The following is a 19,397-nucleotide window of genomic DNA, read 5'->3' as shown; positions in this document are numbered from 1 at the left end:
AACTGCCGACCTTTTGGTTAGCAACTGAGCTCTTAACCACTGCACAACCAGGGCTTCCTTAGGGCACAGAAATAGAAATGAGACATCTAAAATGCCAGAAACTGGCAGTCCCTTCCAGAAAATTCATGGTACATAGACTTTTGATTAGTGGAGAAATATGCTAAGAGTTAACACTAATAAGTGAGCATTTACTCAGTGACAACATGGGTGTGAGTGCTCAGTGGGAACAATCTCACTTTATCTTTGCCACATCTCCATAAGATGGGTATAGGAACCTTATCTGGAGATGAGAAGACGGAGGCTCAGAGAAGTCAAGCAACTGCCAGCCTACATGGAGTTGGTGAGTGGCAGAGAGGGGTAGTGAACTGGGGTGAGCCTGACTTCAGACCCTGCACTCTAAACCATGGCTCATCTTCCTTCTAATGAAAACTTGTCTTCCCAGGGATTTGCTGCTGAGAACAGGGTGTGCCAGGTAGGAGACGAGCCTTCTAGTCATTGGAAACTTCACCAAGCAAATTGACCCTGACACACTAACAGGATAGACCTTGGACCTCTGAAAATTCCTCTAGTGTGATGGTTTGGCACGGAGGCAGTGATCCTTCCCTTCAGGCCATGCAACCTCACTATTTCCAACTTTTCCATTTACAACTTATTAAATATTTTAAAAAATCACATGTAATAAAATAAATTAATTAATAGAGTGATCTTGCTCAGAAAATGCCCATGTCCCCTGGGAATCTGGGAGTTTACTATTAGCATTAGCTTTAGTAATGTTTTGATCCATTTGTTCATATTATAGAGTCATACTGGACTTACCTGTGCCTCATCACATAAGGACAACTATATCACATTTGAAGGAGCCCTGGCAGCACAGTGGTTACTAAGCGCTCAGCTGCTATCCAACAATCCACTCTGAGGGAGAAAGTCTGCTTCCATAAAGATTACAGACGTGGAAACCCTATGGGGCAGCTCTACTCCATCCTATAAGGTCGCTATGAGTCAGAATTGACTTGATGGCAATGAGTTTTTTTGGCTATCACATTTGAATTGTAGTGTTGGCAAAGAATATTGCATATACCACGGACAGCTAGCAGAACGAACAAATCTGTCTTAGAAGAAGTACAGCCAGAATGTTCCTTAGAAGCAAGGATGGCAACACTTTGTCTTACGTACTTCGGACATGTTTTCAGGAGGGATCAGTCCCTAGAGAAGGTCATCATGCTTGGTAAAGTAGAGGGTTAGTGAAAAAGAGGAAGACCCTCAACAAGATGGACTGACACAGTAGCTGCAACAACGGGCTCGAGCACAGTCATGACGGCGAGGATGGTACAGGCAGTGTTTCGTTCTGTTGTACATAGGGTTGCTATGAGTTGGAACTGACTCGATGATACCTAAAAACAACAACAACAACATATCACAGTAGTCAACACATGTAAAAAGGTCTATTCCAGAGCCGGTTAGTTCCACTGGTCCCATCTTTTTGCAGAGTACCTATTCAAGTATACTGATAAAAACCCAAGTATGAAGGACACCAGCCATTCATACTACACCACACAGCCAACTTACAGAGTATCATCTGACAAACTTTGAGACAGAGGGGTTATGGCCAGGAGGAGGACAGGGAGTATGAGGTCCCCTCTGCCTCTGCACTCCCTTTCCTCCTTCTCTCCTCCCAGGGTCTATGTACCACAGGACTCTGCACTCAGAGGTGTGCAACAGGTGCTCGCCATCTCGCTCAGACTTCCACCCAGCAAAACACCCCAGAGCCCTTCTAGGCACCACTCACCATTCAGTTTCAGACACTGACTCATTTCTGGCTGAAAGCAGCCTCAGCTGGGTGTTTGGTTGCCATCAAACACATTGGGATCAAAATAATTAGGATAATAGGAACAGGGACTCTGGGGCTGTGCAGACCAAAGATGAGGTCTAGCCTCGGTCTCTCTTGGGACACCAGAGAAACATGTCCCTAACAGATGGCCACCGAACAGCACACTGGCTCCTCAGCAGTGCCAGGAGAGTGGCCCAGATGGAGGAAGGCGAGCAGTGTGCCCAGGACTTAATGTGCAGCCAACACTCCCGGACTCCGCTGTGTCTACCGGGCCCAGGGCTGGGCCTGGATGCTCAGAGTTCTCAGCTGCTGCCTAATGAGGAACACATGATCTAGCACATCCTCCAGCCCCAAGGACTGCTCTGCAGACAAGTCCACCAGCAGCCACGGTGAGGCTGGGAGGTCTGGGGCTGCAGAAAGGCTAGGGCTGGGATGGGGAGACACATTTGGTGACCAGGTCTGCCCCAGCCTCAGCCAGAGATGGACCTTCCATACCCTTTCCTGCCATGGGCACTCAGTACAGAATGACTCTTCCAACCCAGGTGTACTCACTGTGCTTCCTTCAGTCCAGGAAGCCATGGACGCCTTGAATTTACATTGGGCCTTTCTCTCTACCAGCCTTAAAAGCTTTACTCTCTGCCTAGTTCTCTCTGAGCTTTAAAGATCATGCCAAAGAGAGGGTGGCCTCTTGACTCTGTGCCCCCACCTCCACCCCAAGCAGTCTCCACGTTCTTGTTGATGACTGTGTCCACTCTGGGGAGGACAGTTTCCCTGGAACTGGCAGGCCTGGCCCTGCCCATTGCAACACCTCCTGGTCCATCCCTAATGAGTGCAGCCATGACTACCCAGGTGAGCATCAAAGTACTGAGCTGCTGCAAACTCCTTAGGGCCTCATCACTGCCTGAAGGGTTGGTCCCAATCGATTCTCGTCAATGGCATTCAAGGTCCTCCACAATCTGGCCCTCCACGACACAGTTTTAGCCCCAGTGTCCCTTCCAACCCAAACAGTGAAAAAACCTCCATGGAAGTTACCTAATTGTACCTAGACAGGCCTGCTGGCCCTACCACTATGCCCTGCTGACACTGTCCCTGCCCCTCATTTCTCCATCCCTATCACACATCTTCTTTTCCTCAGATTTACCACTTCTAAGAAGCCATCTCTGATCCCATAGCCCTAGTGTTACCTTCTCTTTTCATTTTCTTGGAGATCCCACCACTCCGCTAGGCCTGTTCTCTACACACAGCCTTGGCGTGGTACTTATCTGTCCTATCTATGTGTTTTCTCAACTAGCTTGTACAGGTGGTGCCCTACTTACAATGTACTGGACTTACGACAAATCGCACTTACGGCCATCTGTTTTTTTGTTGTTGTTCGTTTATACACCTTATTGTTAGTAATATGTACTATGTACTATGCTGCAGTGCATAATCTGCTGATGTTATCATTCTCATGCCAATTCCCAAAGACAAGTAAAGGTTGGATTTATGAAGATACTAATAATAAAAGGCAATAATAATGAAAACTAAAAAAATAAAAAGAGGTGTTCGACTTCTGTCAGGATTGACTTAAAACAGAGCTGTCAGAACAGAATTCTGTCTAAGTCGGGGACTACCTGTATTTTACAGGCCCAGAGTAATCCCTCCCTCCTTTGAACTTCCACAGAAACTTCTCTGTACCTTTCATGAGACACTAATCACTTTTGACTTTTTTTTATTATACCTACCAGTACAATAAATGATGTATAAAATTGGGCAAATTCCCTGCAAAAGACCTCATTAAAGTATTAAAAAGCAAAGATGTCACTTTGAGGACTAAGGTGTGCCTGATCCAAGCCATGGTATTTTCAATCGCCTCATATGCATACAAAAGCTGGACAATAAATATTGAAAACCGAAAAAGAGTCGATGCCTTTGAATTATGGTGTTGGTGAAGAATACTGAATATACCATGGACTGCCAAAAGAACAAACAAATTGGTCTTGGAAGAAGCACAGCCAGAATGTTCCTTAGAAGAAAGGATGGTAAGATTTCATCTCATGTACTTTGGACATGTTATCAGGAGGAACTGGTCCCTGGAGAAGGACATCATGTTTGGTAAAGCATAGGATCAGCAAAAGAGAGGAAGACCTTCAACGAGATCAACTGACACAGTGGCTGCAATGATGGGCTCAAGCATAGCAATGATGTGAGGATGCGGCAGGACCAGGTGGTGTTCTGTTCTATCGTACATAGGGTCACTGAGTTGGAACTGACTCAATGGCACCTAACAACAACAGTGGTCTTCCATCTTTTCTCCTTCTCTAGGCAGTCAGCTCCTTGAGAGAAAGGATCACGGGGACACATATTCATCTGATTCATCTTTGTAGCTGCACAATTCCAGACATGCAACAGGACCTTAATTAATGGCTATGGAGTGAATAAATAATCGGAGGCTATTTGTCTTTTCATTCTCTACAACAAGTAGCAGATGCCTTGCCCCGGCACGGTACAAGAAGCACTGGACGATGTGGGACTGTGTGTAGGCCCAGTTCACAGTACCAGCAGGGTGGAGAGCCCACACAGAGACCTGCAGGGCACCAGGGGCTGGCGGCACTCCTCCTGCCCTCCACCCACCTGTGTAAACTGGAACAGGGCTTGCCTTCCTTCCACAAATTCTCAACAACCCACGAGTGACCACTCAAGCTGGAAAATCAGTGTCCTTAATTTCTTGGTTCCTCCAATGTCTCACTGCTGAAATTCCCAAGCACTTCAATAACTCCTTCCTCTTTAAGAGGGAAATAAAGAGGTTTTACTGGAGAGTTTTTATAGGCAGGATCTATAACACTGCCTACGGCTGTTTGGCTCAGACCGTTAGAGCCCCATGCTAACAAAGAAAAGAGATGGTTTGGGCCCCAGGAGAGCTAGCTAGCATCAAATGACACCCAGCTGCATGCTCTCCTGGCCCCAGCCCTGTCCTCCCTGGCTCATCTGGCACCAGCTTTCTCCCCTCACCTCTGTCCTCTGGGTGCCCCTCTTTTCACACCGTTGCTCACAACTATTCCTCCCACTGGAAGAAGTCACACCACCGCGTAGGCTGCTCCCACCACATATTCACACTCATCAGCTTTACTGGGCACAACACGGGACCATCATCCGTGCTTTGACTAGCTGAGCTGCTGCACCCTCTTATATTCTGGGCCAACAGCTCTAGACACTCCCACACCCACCCCTTTACCTGGGCACACACACTGGGTAAAATGAGGCCACTGTCAGTGAACTCCCTCAACTTTGTGCCACCCACCTCAAGAGGCTCAGATAATGGGAACTCCTGTCCAAAGAGAGTACACGCATCCCTGCCCTCCTCGCCCCTGGGACTCTGCTTCACCATGCTTCTTTTTTTCCCTATATCCTCAATCCCTCTCCTGGATTGGCCCACTCCACTTTGCAAAAACCTGGCCAAGACCTTCCCCTTCTGTGTGGCCTCCCTTGACCACAGGTTTCCCTCTGGCCTTCAATCCAAGCCAGGCTTTTCAAGTGACTACTCAACGTTTGCTGACTTCACTTCATACATATTCTCCTCAACCCACTGCAAGCTGTCTTCTGTCCCCGCCGCCCCACTCAAATGTACTCACCAACACCACTGACAACCATTTCTATAAAACTGATGGAGACTTTTGATCCCTTGCCTAATTATACCAATAGCTGGCATTGTTGCTTAATATATTCCAGATACTATTCTCAGAACATCTTAGTATGCCATTTAATATCCACACAACCCTACAGTTTGTTATCCTATGTTATAGGTGGACTGACAAAGGGGCAAATTAAGCAACTTGCCCGAGATCACGTAGCTCTTAATGGCAGTCTGGACCCAGCGCCTGTGGGCTGCTAGACCATTTCATTGGGTCGCCTCCTGGGCTGGTGCTCCCTTTGTGTCTGACAGTACTGAGCATTCTTTCTTGCCTGAGATCCTCAACTTATTGGCTTTCAAAACACTACTCTCCCAGGGTTCTCCTCCTACTTCTCTGATCATTCTGTCCAGGTGCACCCTTCTCCTGCCTAGCCTTTATATATTGGTAAATACCAAGGTTCTGTTCAGGGTCTTCTTCTTGCTTTACTCCCAGGATCTTCCTAACTAGTTTCTGTTGAGTCAGTTCTGACTCGTGGCGACCGCAGGTGTGTCAGAGCAGAACCATGCTCCACAGGGTTTTTAAGGGCTGATTTTTCAGAAGTAGATTACCAGGCCTTTCTTGCAAGGCATCTCTGGGTAGACTCAAACTTCTGACCTTTTGGTTAGCAGCCAAGTGTGTTAACCATTTGTGCTTCCAGGGACTCTAGGATCTTCCAAAGCAATCCCATTCACAGACACATCTATGGGGACGACTTATAGGGCTTTATTTATATCCAACTGCCTGATGATGTCTCCACTTCAGTGTCCCACAGCCATCTCAAACCTACTAAGATGTGATGTAAACTCACCCTCTTCCCTCCTGTATTCTTCCTGTTATAGTCCTAAAGTCAGGAAAAGTGTGTGTCAGGGTTGTATCATTTCACCATACTTATTCAATCTGTATGCTGAGCAAACAGCCTGAGAAGATGGACTATATGAAGAAGAACATGGCATCAGGATTGGAAGAAGATTCATTAACAACCTGTGGTATGCAGATGACACAACCTTGCTTCCCAAAAGTGAAGAGGACTTGAAGCACTTCCTGATGAAAGATCAAAGACTAGAGCCTTCAGTATAGATTAAACCTCAACATAAAGAAAACAAAAATCCTCATAACTGGACCAAAAAGCAACATCATGAATAATGGAGAAAAGACTGAAGTTGTCAAGGATTTCATTTTACTTGGATCCACAATCAACACCCATGGAAGCAGTAGTCAAAAAATCAATGCATTGCATTAGGCAAATCTGCTATAAAAGACCTCTTTAAAGTGTTGAAAAGCAAAGATGTCACTTTGAGGACTAAGGTGTGCCTGACTCAAACCATAGTATTTTCAATCACCTCATATACACACAAAAGCTGGACAATGAATAAGGAAGACCAAAGCAGAATTGATGCCTTTGAATTACGGTATTGGCAAAGAATATTGAATATACCAGGGACTACCAGAAAAATGAACAAATCATCTTGGAAGAAGTATAGCCAGAATGTTCCTTAGAATTCAAGGATGGTGAGACTTTGTCTCATGTACTTTGGAGATGTTATCAAGAGGGGCCAGTCCCTGAAGAAGGACATCATGGCTGGTAAAGAAGAGGGTTATCGAAAAAGGAAGACTCTCAATGAAATGGATTGACACAGTGGCTGCAACAATGGGCTCAAGCATAACAACAACTGTGAGAATGGCACAGAACCATGCAGAGTTTCGTTCTCTTGGACATAGGGTTGCTATGAATCAGAACCCACTCAACAGCACCTAAGAACAACATAGTCCTAATTCTAGCTGATGGTAGCACCAGTTAGCCAGGCACCATGGCTCTGCCTTCTGCCTTCTCCTCTTTGCTCAATGACCACTCTCTCTTAGGATGGTTCTAGAGCTCAGACAGTGCCTCCTTCAGAAAGTCTTCCCTGAACATACAGGCTAAGTCACCACCTATGCGTTTTCACAGAAACCCATGTATGTTACACTACATTTCAATCAATGTTTTAGCCTTCAACTTTCACTCTTCAATTTTTGCTACTTCTAGTGCCTGGTACATTTATTTATAAATGCTTGAGTCCAACTTTTCCAGGCTTTTGAGGGGTTTTATGCCCATTTTATCTTTACTCCAATCCATACATATATAGATAATTGATTTTTACAGAGGTGAGTGTAAAGTAATACTTTGTTTTGTTTTGTTTTTTTCCTTCTCTATTTTCCCCCCAACAAATGGTGCTGGAACAACTGACAATCCATAAGTAAAAATAAAAATAAAAGAATTTCCATTTCTAATTCACACCACATACGAAAACTAACACAAAATGAATCACAGACCTAAATGTAAAACCTAAAACTATAAAATTTCTAGAAGACAATTTTTGTGACCTCGAGGTAGACAAAGATTTCTTACCTATACACCAGGAGCAGAATCAATAAAATAAAAAAATAGATAAATTGGACTTTACTATAATTAAAAATGTCTGCTCATCTGCCACCTAAGATATTCCACTGGTCTCACCCCATCTGGAGAAAGTGAGAATGAAGAAAGCCAAGGACACAAGTGAAAGATTAGTCCAAAGGACTAACCAACCACCACTACCACAGGCTCCACCAGACTGAGTCCAGCACAACCAGAATGTCCCTGGCTATAACCACCAACTGCTCTGACAGGGGTCACAATAGACGGTCCCACACAGAGTGGAGAAAGACGGAGAACACAATGCTAACTCACACACACACACACACACAAAAAGCCAGACTTACTCGTCTGACAGAGACTGGAGAGATCCCAAGAGGATGGCCCCCGGACACTCTTAAAGCTCAGTAATGAAGTCACTCTTAAGATTCGCCCTTCAGCCAAAGATTAGTTAGGCCCATAAAACAAAACAAGACTAAATGGGCACACCAGCCCACAGGCAAGGACGGGAAGGCAGGAGGAGACAGGAAGGCTAGTAATACGGAACCCAAGGTCAAGAGGGACAGAGCGTTGACATGTCTGTCGTGGGGTTGGCAACCAACGTCACAAAACAATACATGTATTAATTTTTTAATGAGAAACTAGTTTGCTCTGTAAACCTTCATATAAAGTACAATAAAATTTTTTTTTTTTTTAAATAAAAATGCCTGCTCCTCAGAAGACGCTGGTGACAGAATGAAGAAGCCAAGCTACACACTGGGAGAAAAACATTATTTGCAGAACAGATACCTGATAAATGAGTTATAGCCAGCATAAACAAAGAACTCTCAAAATTCAAGGATACAATTCAAAACCATAACGAGATACCATTTTACTCTCACTAGAACGACTAAGAAATTTAGAAGACAGCTACCTGGCCAACTGACTGGAAGAGACCCATATCTGTGCCCATTCCAAAGATAGGTGATCCAACAGAATACAGAAACTATCAAACAATATCATCACTATCACACACAAGTAAAATTTTGCTGAAGATAATCAAAAACAGTTGCAGCAATACATCGACTGCCAGAAATTCAAGCTGGATTCAGAAGAGGATGTGGAATGAGGGATACCACTGCTGGTGTCAGATTGATCTTGGCTGAAAGCAGAGAATACAAGAAAGATATTTAAAGCCCAAAACCCGTTGCCAACAAGTCGATTCCCACTCATAGCAACCCTACAGGACAGAGCAGAACTGCCTCATAGGGTTTCCAAGGAGCGCCTGGTGGATTTGAACTGCTGACCTTTTGGTTAGCAGTCAATCTCTTAACCACTGTGCCACCAGGGCTACTTCTGTTTTATTGACTATGAAAAGGTATTCAACTGTGTGGATCATAACAAATTATGGATAACACTGAGAAGAACTGGAATTCCAGAACACTTAATTGCGTTCACGCGGAATCTGTACATAGACCAAAAGGCAGTCGTTCAAGCAGAACAAGGGGATACTGTGTGGTTTAAAACCAAGAAAAAGTGTGTTTCAGGGTTGTATCCTTTCACCATACTTATTCAATCTGTATGCTGAGTGAATAATCTGAGAAGCTGGACTATATGAAGAACATGACATCAGGATTGGAGGAAGACTCATTAACAGCCTGTCATATGCATATGACAAAACCTTGCTGCTGAAAGTGAAGAGTACTTGAAGCACTCACTGATGAAGATCAAAGACTACAGCCTTCAGCATGGACTACGCCTCAACATAAAGAAAACAAAAATTCTCACAACTGGACCAATAAACAACATGATAATAAATGAAGAAAACACTGAAGTTGTCAAGGATTTCATTTTACTTGGATACACAATCAATGCCCACGGGAGCAGCAGTCATGAAATCAAATTACATATTGCATTGGGCCAATCTGCTGCAAAAGACCTCTTTAAAGTGTTAAAATGCAAAGATGTCACTTTGAGGACTAAGGTGTGTCTTGCCCAAGCCACGGTATTTTCAATCACCTCATATGCACGTGAAAGCAGGACAAAGAATAACGAAAACTGGAGAGGAATTGATGCCTTTGAATTATGGTGTTGGCAAAGAACATTGAATGTACTATGGACTGCCGGAAGAACAAACAAATCTTTCTTGGAAGAAGTACACCAGAATATTCCTTGGAAGCGAGGTGGTGAGACTTCGTCTTGCATACTTTGTACATGTTATCAGGAAGGACCAGTCCCTAGAGAAGGACATCATGTTTGTTAGGATATCAGCAAAAAAGAAGAAGACCCTCAAGGAGATGATCTGACGCAATGGCTTCAAACATGGGCTCAAACATAAAAATGATAGTGAGGATAGCGCAGGACCAGGTAATGTTTCTTTCTGTTGTACACAGGATTGCTATGAGTTGGAACTGACTCAATGGCACCCAACAACAACAATAGGATGGCTAAGATTAAAAAAAAAAAAAGAAATAGAAAATAACAAATGTTGGCAAGGATGTGAGGAGATTGGAACCCTTATCCACTGCTGGTGGGAATGCAAAATTGTACAGCTGTTGTGGAAAACAGTGTGGTGGTTCCTAAAAAAAACTAAAAGTAGACCTACCACACAGCCCAGCAATTCCACTGCTAGGTCCAAATCCACAAAATTTGAAACCAGAGGCTCAAACACAGACCTGTACACCAATGTTCACTGCAAACTATTTATAATTGCCAAAAGGTGGAAACAACCTAAATGTCCATCAACAGATAAATGGATAAACAAAATGTTGTACATACATACAATGGAATACCACTCAGCCAGTAGGAGAAAAGAAGTCTTGATACATGCTACAATATGGTTGGAGCCTGAAGACATTATGCTGTGTGAAACAAGTCAACCACAAAAGGACAAATATTCTATGACTTCACTTACATAAAAAGATAAGAAAAGGCAAATGTACACAGAACAAAGTTTATTAGTGGTTACCAGGGCAGGAGGGAAGGGAAAAGAGGGGGTTAACAGTGATGGAAAAATTGCATTGAATAAGGAAAGGGCTACACAGCCAGTTATTGTAATAGCTGCCCATAAGCAGTACATCTGTAAAAAGTTGAATGGACAAAAGTTGTGTGATAGATATAGTTACAACAATGACAAGAAAAAAAAAAGCTGCTGAGGCACAACCAAACACCTCATGGGATTTAGTTCCTCAGTTTGGAGATTCAGGGTCATGGTTTCATGGGACATCCCAGTTAAGTGGCCTAATAACGTGTTTAGTGCTTCTGTTCTACCCCTTCATTCATTGCATAATGCCTGGTGTCTTAAAAGCTTACAAGTGGCCATCCAAGGCATGACAATTGTTCTCTATTCGCCTGGAGCAATAGAGGACAAAGGAGAGTCAGGAATAGGAAGAGGATATGGAATGTGTGGCTAATTGTCTCCTTTGCCATGAGAACAGAAGAACTGGAAGGTGCCCGGCTACCATTACTGAACATTTTGATCAAAGATTCTATAGGAGAATCTCGATCAAAGCGGGGCATAATACAGAACAGAATTTCTAAATCTCACTGACTCTAGACTTTCTGGAGCCATGGAGGCTGGATAAATCCTTGAAACTATTGCCCTGAGATAATCTTTAAAACTTAAACCAAAAATAACCTCTAAATTCTTCTTTAAACCAAAGAATATTTTAGCTTAACTAGTAAAAAATGTCTGCCTTGAGCATTATACTCTTTTAGGAGCTACCTATTTGGGATCAAATTGACAACAGCAACTCAAAAGATCAGACAGGAACCTTAGTGGGCAGTGGTTATGTTAATGAGGGAAGAACAACTCAGAAAAAGAACGTGATGGTTAATGGTATGTATCAACTTGGCTAGGCTGTGATTCTCAGTGGTTTGGCAGCTATTATGTAATCATCCTTCATTTTGTGATCTGATGTATGCAGCTAATCAGTTGAAGGGGGAGTTCCCTTGGGGGTGTGGCCTGCATCCAATATACGTGAACATTCTGGCAAAGCTCGCTCTCTCTCGATCTTGTAGCCAACTTGTCATCCTCTGACCTCTGATTCTTGGGACATGAGCCGGCAGCCTGCCTTCTGGCCTGCTGTTTTTGGGTTCATCAGCCCCTGCACCCACGAGTCAGGGGAAGCCTCCAGCCTGATGCCTGACCCAAAGATTTGGAACTTGCCAGCCTCCACAATTATCTGAGCCATTCCCTTGAAATGAATCTCCCTTTTTTTTATATATATATGTATTTATGGAAACCCTGGTGGCGTAGCAGTTAAGTGCTATGACTGCTAACCAAGAGGTTGGCAGTTCGAGTTCACCAGGTACTCCCATACAGGACAGACCCCAAAAGCAAGTCACCAAGACATATCATAATCATACTTGCCAAAACCAAAGACAAAGAAAGAATCCTGAGAGCAACTCAAAAAAATGAAAAGTCATCTACAAAGGGGAGCCAATAAGACCAAGCTCTTGATTACTCGGCAGAAACCACACAAGCAAGAAGGCAATGGGATGAGACATATAAAACCTTGAAAGAAAAAAGCTGCCAACCAAGAATTATATATCCAGCAAAACTGTCACTCAACTACCATTGCTAAATTAGGACATTTCCAGATAAACAGAAATTAAGGGAATTTGTAAAAACCAAACCAATCTTACAAGAAATATTAAAGAGAGTCCTTCAGACAGAGAGCCAACAACATCAGACAACAATCTGACGTTAGGACACAGGACAGCATTAGCCAGATACCAACCCAGATAAAGAATTCTCAAAAATAAAACAAAGCAGGGAACCAGAGACATCAATCTATAAATGACGACAACGTCAAAACAAAAGGGACAGTAAGTGGTGTAGTTATAGAACTTTCATATGGAGAGGAAGTGAAAGTGATATGAAGAAATAAAAGACTGCTTTACACTTAGGAAGATAAAAGTAAATTTCGAGGTAACCACAAAGAAAGTTAACAACCTACTCATCAAAATGAAAACGAAGAAAAACAAAGACACAGTAAACACAAAATCAACAACAAAATAAGTGAAAAGAAAACCCACAAACAAAAAGAACTCACCACAGAAAATTAAGCAAAACAAAGAAATCATCACCAACGCACACACACAAAGCACAACCAAATGACAACAGTAAGCTAATATCTGTAGATAATCACACTGAATGTAAATGGCTTAAATGTAACTGTAAAGAGACAGGGAGTGGCAGAATGGACAACAACAAAAAAAAACACAACCCATCCATATGCTGTCTACAAGAGACAAAGCTTAGACACAAAGACATAAATGAACTAAAATTCAAAGGATGGAAAAAATATATATATCAAGCAAACAATAACCCAAAAACAGCAGGAGTGCCAATATTAATCTCTGATAAAACAGACCTTAAGGCAAAATCCACCATAAAAGATGAGGAAGGACATTATACAATGATTAAAGTGTCAATCCACCAAGAGGACATAACCATAATAACTACATAGGAATCCAATGACAGGGCTCCAAAATATATAAAACAAACTCTTAACAACATTGAAAAGAGAAATAGACAGTTCTACGATAACAGTAGGAGACTTCAACACACCACTTTAAATGAAGGACAAAACAACTAAAAGAAACTCAACAAAGACAGAGAAGAGCTAAATACCACAGTCAACCAACTTGACTCACAGACATATACAAAACAATCCACCCAACAACAGAAAGTATACATTCTTTTCCAATGCATATGAATCATTCTTCAGAACAGACCACATTTTAGGCCATAAAGCAAGCCTCAATAAATCCAAAACACTGAAGTAGTACAAAGCATTTTCTCTGATTACAACACTATATAAGTAAAAATCAATAACAGTAAGAAAAAGGGGTAAAAAAATCAAACACATGGAAGCTGAATACCACCTTGCTTAAAAAACCACTGGGTAATAGAAGTCAAACATGAAATTAAAAAATCCCTAGAATCAAACAAGAATGAAAATATATCAGATCCTTTGGGACAGACCAAAGCAATGCTCAGAGTTCAATTTACAGCGATTAACGTACACATCAAAAAAGAAGAAAGGGCCCAAATCAAAACATTAACCCTACAACTCAGAAAGAAAGCAGCTAAAGCCCACAGTCACCAGAAGAAAGAAAATAATAAAGATTAGAGCAAAAATAAATGAAACACAGAGCAGAAAAACAATATAAAGAATTAACAAGACCAGAGTTGGTTCTTTGAAAGGATCAATAAAAATCGACAAGTCAAGACCAGTGGCCATATTGACAAAAGAAAAGCAGGAGAGGAAGCAAACAGCCCAAATAAGAAATGAGATGGGTGACATTACAGCAGAACCAATTAAAAAAATTGTACTCCAACAAATTTGAAAACCTAGAGGAAACGGGCAAATTTCTAGAAACACACTACCTACCTACACTAACACACACTGAGATAGAAAATACGAATAGACCCATAACAAGAGAAGAGATTAAACAGATAAAGAACTCCCCAAAACCCCTAACTTGGACGGCTTCACTGGAGAATTCTACCAACCATTCAGAGAAGAACTCACACCAATACAAATCAAACTCTTTCAGAGCACAGAAAAGGAAAGAATACTCCAGAATTCATTCTATGAAGCCAGTATAACCCTGATACTAAAGCCAGGCAAAGACACCAAAAAAAAAAAAGAAAGAAAGAAAAGAAAATTACAGACCAATATACCTCATGAATATAGATGCAAAACTTCTCAACAAAATTCTAGCCAATACAATTCAACAGCACATAAAAAAAAAAAAAAAAAAGAATCCTAACCAAATGGGATTTATACCAGGTTTGCAAGGATGGTTCAACATTAGAAAATCAATCAACGTAATCCACCACATGAATAAAACAAAAGAATCACATGATTATCTCAATTGACACAGAAAAGGCACCTGACAAAAACCAACACCCATTTCTGATAAAAACTCTCACCAAAAAATAGGAACAGAAAGAAGATTCCTCAACATAATAAAGAGCATTTATACAAAATCAACAGCCAATATTATTCTCAATGGAGGGAGACTGAAAGCCTTCTCCTTGAAAACGGGAACCAGACAGGGATGCCCTTTATCACCACTCTTATTCAACATTGTACTACCCTAGCTAGAGTAATAAGGCAAGAAAGGGAAATAAAGGGCATACACATTGGTGATGAAGAAGAAAAACTACCCCTTTTTGCAAATAATAAATAAATAAAATTTTTTTTTTTTATACATAGAAAATCCTAATGATTGCACAAGAAAGCTACTGGAACTCAAAGAAGGACTCAGCAAAGCAGCAGAACACAAGATTAACATACCAAAATCAGTTGGATTCCTCCACATCAACAAATAGAACTTCGAAAAGGAAATCAGGAAAACAATACCATTTACAATAGCCCCCCAAAAGATAAAACGCTTAGGAATAAATCCAACCAGGGATGAAAAAGACCTATACTAAGAAAATGACAAAAAAACTACTGCAAGAAACCAAGAGACCTACATAAATAGGAAACATGCCATGCTCATGGACAGGAAGACAACACTGTAAAGATGTCAATACTACACAAAATGATCTATAGCTATAATGCAATTCTGTTCCAAATTTCAACAGCATTCTTTAACAAGATGGAAAATCTAATCGCTAATTATATATGGAAAGCAAACAGGCCCCAGATAAGTAAAGCATTACTGAAGAAGAACAAGTAGGAAGCCTCACACTACCTGATCTCAGAACTTACAATACAACCATAGTAGTCCAAACAGCCAGGTACTGGAACAACAACGGACACAAAGACCAATGGGACAGAATTGAGATCCCAGATGTAAATTCATACACCTATGGACAGCTGATCTTTGACAAAGGACCAAAGTCCATTAAATGGGAAAGAGACAGTTTCTTTAACAAATAGTAATGGCAAAACTGGATGTCTACCTACAGAAAAATGAAACAGGACCCATACCTCACACCATACACAAAAACTAACTCAAAATGGATCAAAGACCTAAATACGAAACCTAAAACTATAGAGATCATGGAAGAAAAAATAAGGACAACACTAGGGGCCCAAATATATGGCATAAATAGAATATCAAACATAACTAAAAATGCACAAACAGCAGGAGATGAACTAGGTAAATGAGACCTCCTAAAAATTAAACACTTAGGCTCATCAAAAGAATAAAAAGAGAACCTACACACTGGGGAAAAAAAAATCAGCAACAACATATCCAACAAGAGTCTAATCTCTAAAATTCATAGAAAACTTCAACACCTCAACAACAAAAAGGCAAACAATCCAATTAAAAAATGGGCAAAGGATAAGAACAGACACTTCACTAAAGAAGACATACAGGTGGCTAGCAAACACATGAAGAATTGCTCACTTTCATTAGCCATTAGAGATGCAAATAAACACTACAATGATATACTACAATGATATACTATCTCACCCCAACATTACTGGTACTAATCAAAAAAACAGCAAATAACAAATGTTGTCAAGGTTATAGGGAGACTGGAACTCTTATGCACTGCTGATGGGAATGCAAAATGATACAACAACTACAGAAAACGGTATGGCACTTCCTTAAAAAGCTAGAAATAGAAATACTATATGATCCAGCAATCCCACTCTTAGGTATATAACCTAAAGAAATAAAAGCCGTGAGACGAACAGACCTATGCACACCCACGTTCACTGCAGCATTATTCACGATAGCAAAAAGATGGAAACAACCTAAGTGCCCATGAGCAGATGAATGGATAAAGAAATTGTGGTACACACACAATGGAATACTATGTGACGATAAAGAATAACAAAGAATCTGAAAACAGCTCACACGGATGAATTTGGAGGACATTATGCTGAGTGAAATAAGTCAATCACAAAAGGATAAATATTATACGAGGCCACTATTATAAAAAAAAACAAAAAAAGGTTTTACATACAGAAAAAACAAACATTCTTCAATGGTTATCAGGGATGGCTGGGATTAAGGAGGGAAAATCACTAACTAGATAGAAAACAACAACAAAAAAACCAAATCCATTGTCATCGAGTTGATTTTGACTCACACAGACTCTGAAGGACAGAGTTGAACTGCTCCATAGGGTTTCCAAGGAGCAGCTGGTGGATTCAAACTGCTGACCCTTTGGTTATCAGCCAAGCTCTTAATCACTGCACCACCAGGGCTCCAACGAGATAGAAGAAGATGTGTTAATACTGGTGAAGGGAAAGGCAATATACAATATGGGGGAAGTCGGCATAAGACGGCCAAGGCAAACATTGAGAGGAATGAAAGAGTCAATCTCTTTTGAGATATAAAAGACAGAAGAGAGCAGGGCAGAGAGACAGAAGGACCTCTTACCAACAAGAAAGCAGAGCCAGTAGCAAAGTGCATCCTTTCAACCCAGGGTCCCTGCACTGAGAAGCTGCTAGACCAGGGGAAAGTTGATAACAAGGACCTTCCCCAGGGCCAAAAGAGAGAGAGAAAGCCTTCCTCTGGAGCTGGCACCCTGAATTCAGGCTTCCAGCCTCCTAGACTGTGACAGAATAAATTTATTTTTGTTACAGCCATCCACCTGTGGTATTTCTGATATAGCAGCACTAGATAACTAAAACATACACATACAAGGAAGAAATACTCATAATTACAGTCCTTGTTTCTGCAACTGGTCATGTGGACGTAACTGGCATTTAGAACTACCTTGTTCCACCACCCATTCCATATTCCCTCTGCCCTCAGCAAGCTGGCTGTGGTTCTTTGCCTGGTGGAGTGACCCAAACTTTCATACCTGAAAGTCTGGGCCATTAGTAGTCATGTCGTAATTGGGTTGCTGTAGTTTTCCATTGACTTTAGTCACAAGGCGTGGTAGTACTGAGATGCCCTAAGGGATCTCCTGCATTCCAGGCATGCTGTTCTTTACCTCCATTATGTAATACTGGTCATCAGGATCTGTCACACCAGCCGATATGGTAACTCCCTTCTTTGCCTGTTGATCCAGAAGCATAAGGAGCCCAAAGTGGCCAGTTGGCATTCTTAACTTCCAGTTCAATGGAACCTGTGATGTGTCTCCAGGTGGGAGCATTCCTCTCTTTGGAACTAAGACCTCTAGATCCACAGAGCATAGGGTCACGGGGACAGGAAGTAAAAACTTTGTGAGTGAGTTACTAGTGGTAACAGTGAGTGACGCAACTCCCATTTTCACCCCTTGATTCCTGGACCCATGAATCCTGGCTATGAGAGAAACAGTACCATACATCGGACACTGGTTTAGAGCATATACAGCCTCCTAGAAAACAGTGCCCCATACCTGAAAGGTATCGGCACTTAGCTGGTACTGTAACTGTGTCTTTAGAAGGTCATTCTGTCAAGCTAGCTGCTTCAGAATGATGGGGAACATGGTAAGACTAGTGAACTCCATGAGCATGGGCCCACTGTTGCACTTCATTTGCTGTGAAGTGAGTCTCTTGATCCAACGTGACGCTGTGTGGTATACTATTACAGTGAATAAGACATTCTGTAAGTCCACGGATGGTAGTTTTGGCAGAGGAATTGCGAGCAAGGAAGGCAAATTCATATCCAGAGTAAGTGTCTATTCCAGTAAGAACAAAAGGCTGCCCTTTCCATGATGAAAGCAGTCCAATGTAATCAAACTGCCACCAGGTTGATGGCTGATCACCTCAAGGAATAGTGCTGTATGGGGATTCAGTGTTGGTCTCTGACGCTGGCAGAGTGGGCACTTAGGGCAGTTTCCACTGTCAAATCTGACTTACATAAAATAGCAATCACATCAGTCTTCAAGGATGCTGCGGTTCCCTTCACAAATTTGTTCCTTACCATTGTGGTGAAGGGTGTGTCCTTTGGATATTCCATGTTTAGCTCTGTGGGTCTAACCTGATAAATTCACTCTAACATGCCAATTTCCCTAAGCCTTTGGATACCTTCTTCTACAGTTACCAAGGTAGGTCTGGACTTCAGCTTGATTTAGTGCAGGCCACCACATAATTCGTGATTCATCAACCCAACCAAATAAATTAATAGATCCTCTCCTAACTTCTCAAGCTCAAACACTGAAGAATCTGTGCTTAGTGGGCCCATATCAATCAACTCAGGCTGATCCATCTTTATGTTCTTTTTACCATTATCCCACACCCTTAATAGCCATTCCCACACATATTCCTCAGGTTTCTGTTTGTACGTATTAGAAAACTCAAACAGTTCTTTTAGAGTGTAGCATACCACCTCCTGGGTCACATTTTATACTTCAAGTTTTGGGGCTAGTTGGTTCTAGTTATATATTTAGAAGACAAAATGTGTGGTGGGGATGTGTTTCCAGAGCATTCAGCATTGTCTTGTAAGGCATCTGCCTCAGGCAATGACCCAGGCAATGACTCAGACAAAAGGCTCTTCAGACACAGCTGGGTTAATCTCATCAGATGGGTGAGGAGGGGCTAATGGTTTTACTGGGGAGGGTAGCTTAGCTGATAAAGAGAGTAATTTCTTCTGATGGGAATAAGAGCGCTGGTTCTGTTAGCAGGAGAGATTCAAG

General features: G+C 41.9%; 1 protein-coding gene across 2 annotated transcripts in view; it reads right to left on the bottom strand.

Moving 5' to 3' along the window:
- The window catches only part of GRIK4 (glutamate ionotropic receptor kainate type subunit 4), a 519,693-nt gene that overhangs the window by 206,665 nt on the left and 293,631 nt on the right, over nucleotides 1–19,397 (bottom strand). The window lies entirely within an intron of this gene.

Source organism: Elephas maximus, chromosome 17, assembly GCF_024166365.1.
Source record: "Elephas maximus indicus isolate mEleMax1 chromosome 17, mEleMax1 primary haplotype, whole genome shotgun sequence".
Taxonomy (NCBI): domain Eukaryota; kingdom Metazoa; phylum Chordata; class Mammalia; order Proboscidea; family Elephantidae; genus Elephas; species Elephas maximus.
The sequence above is the reverse complement of the archived record's forward strand: the minus strand, read 5'-3'. Positions and strand labels throughout refer to the sequence as shown.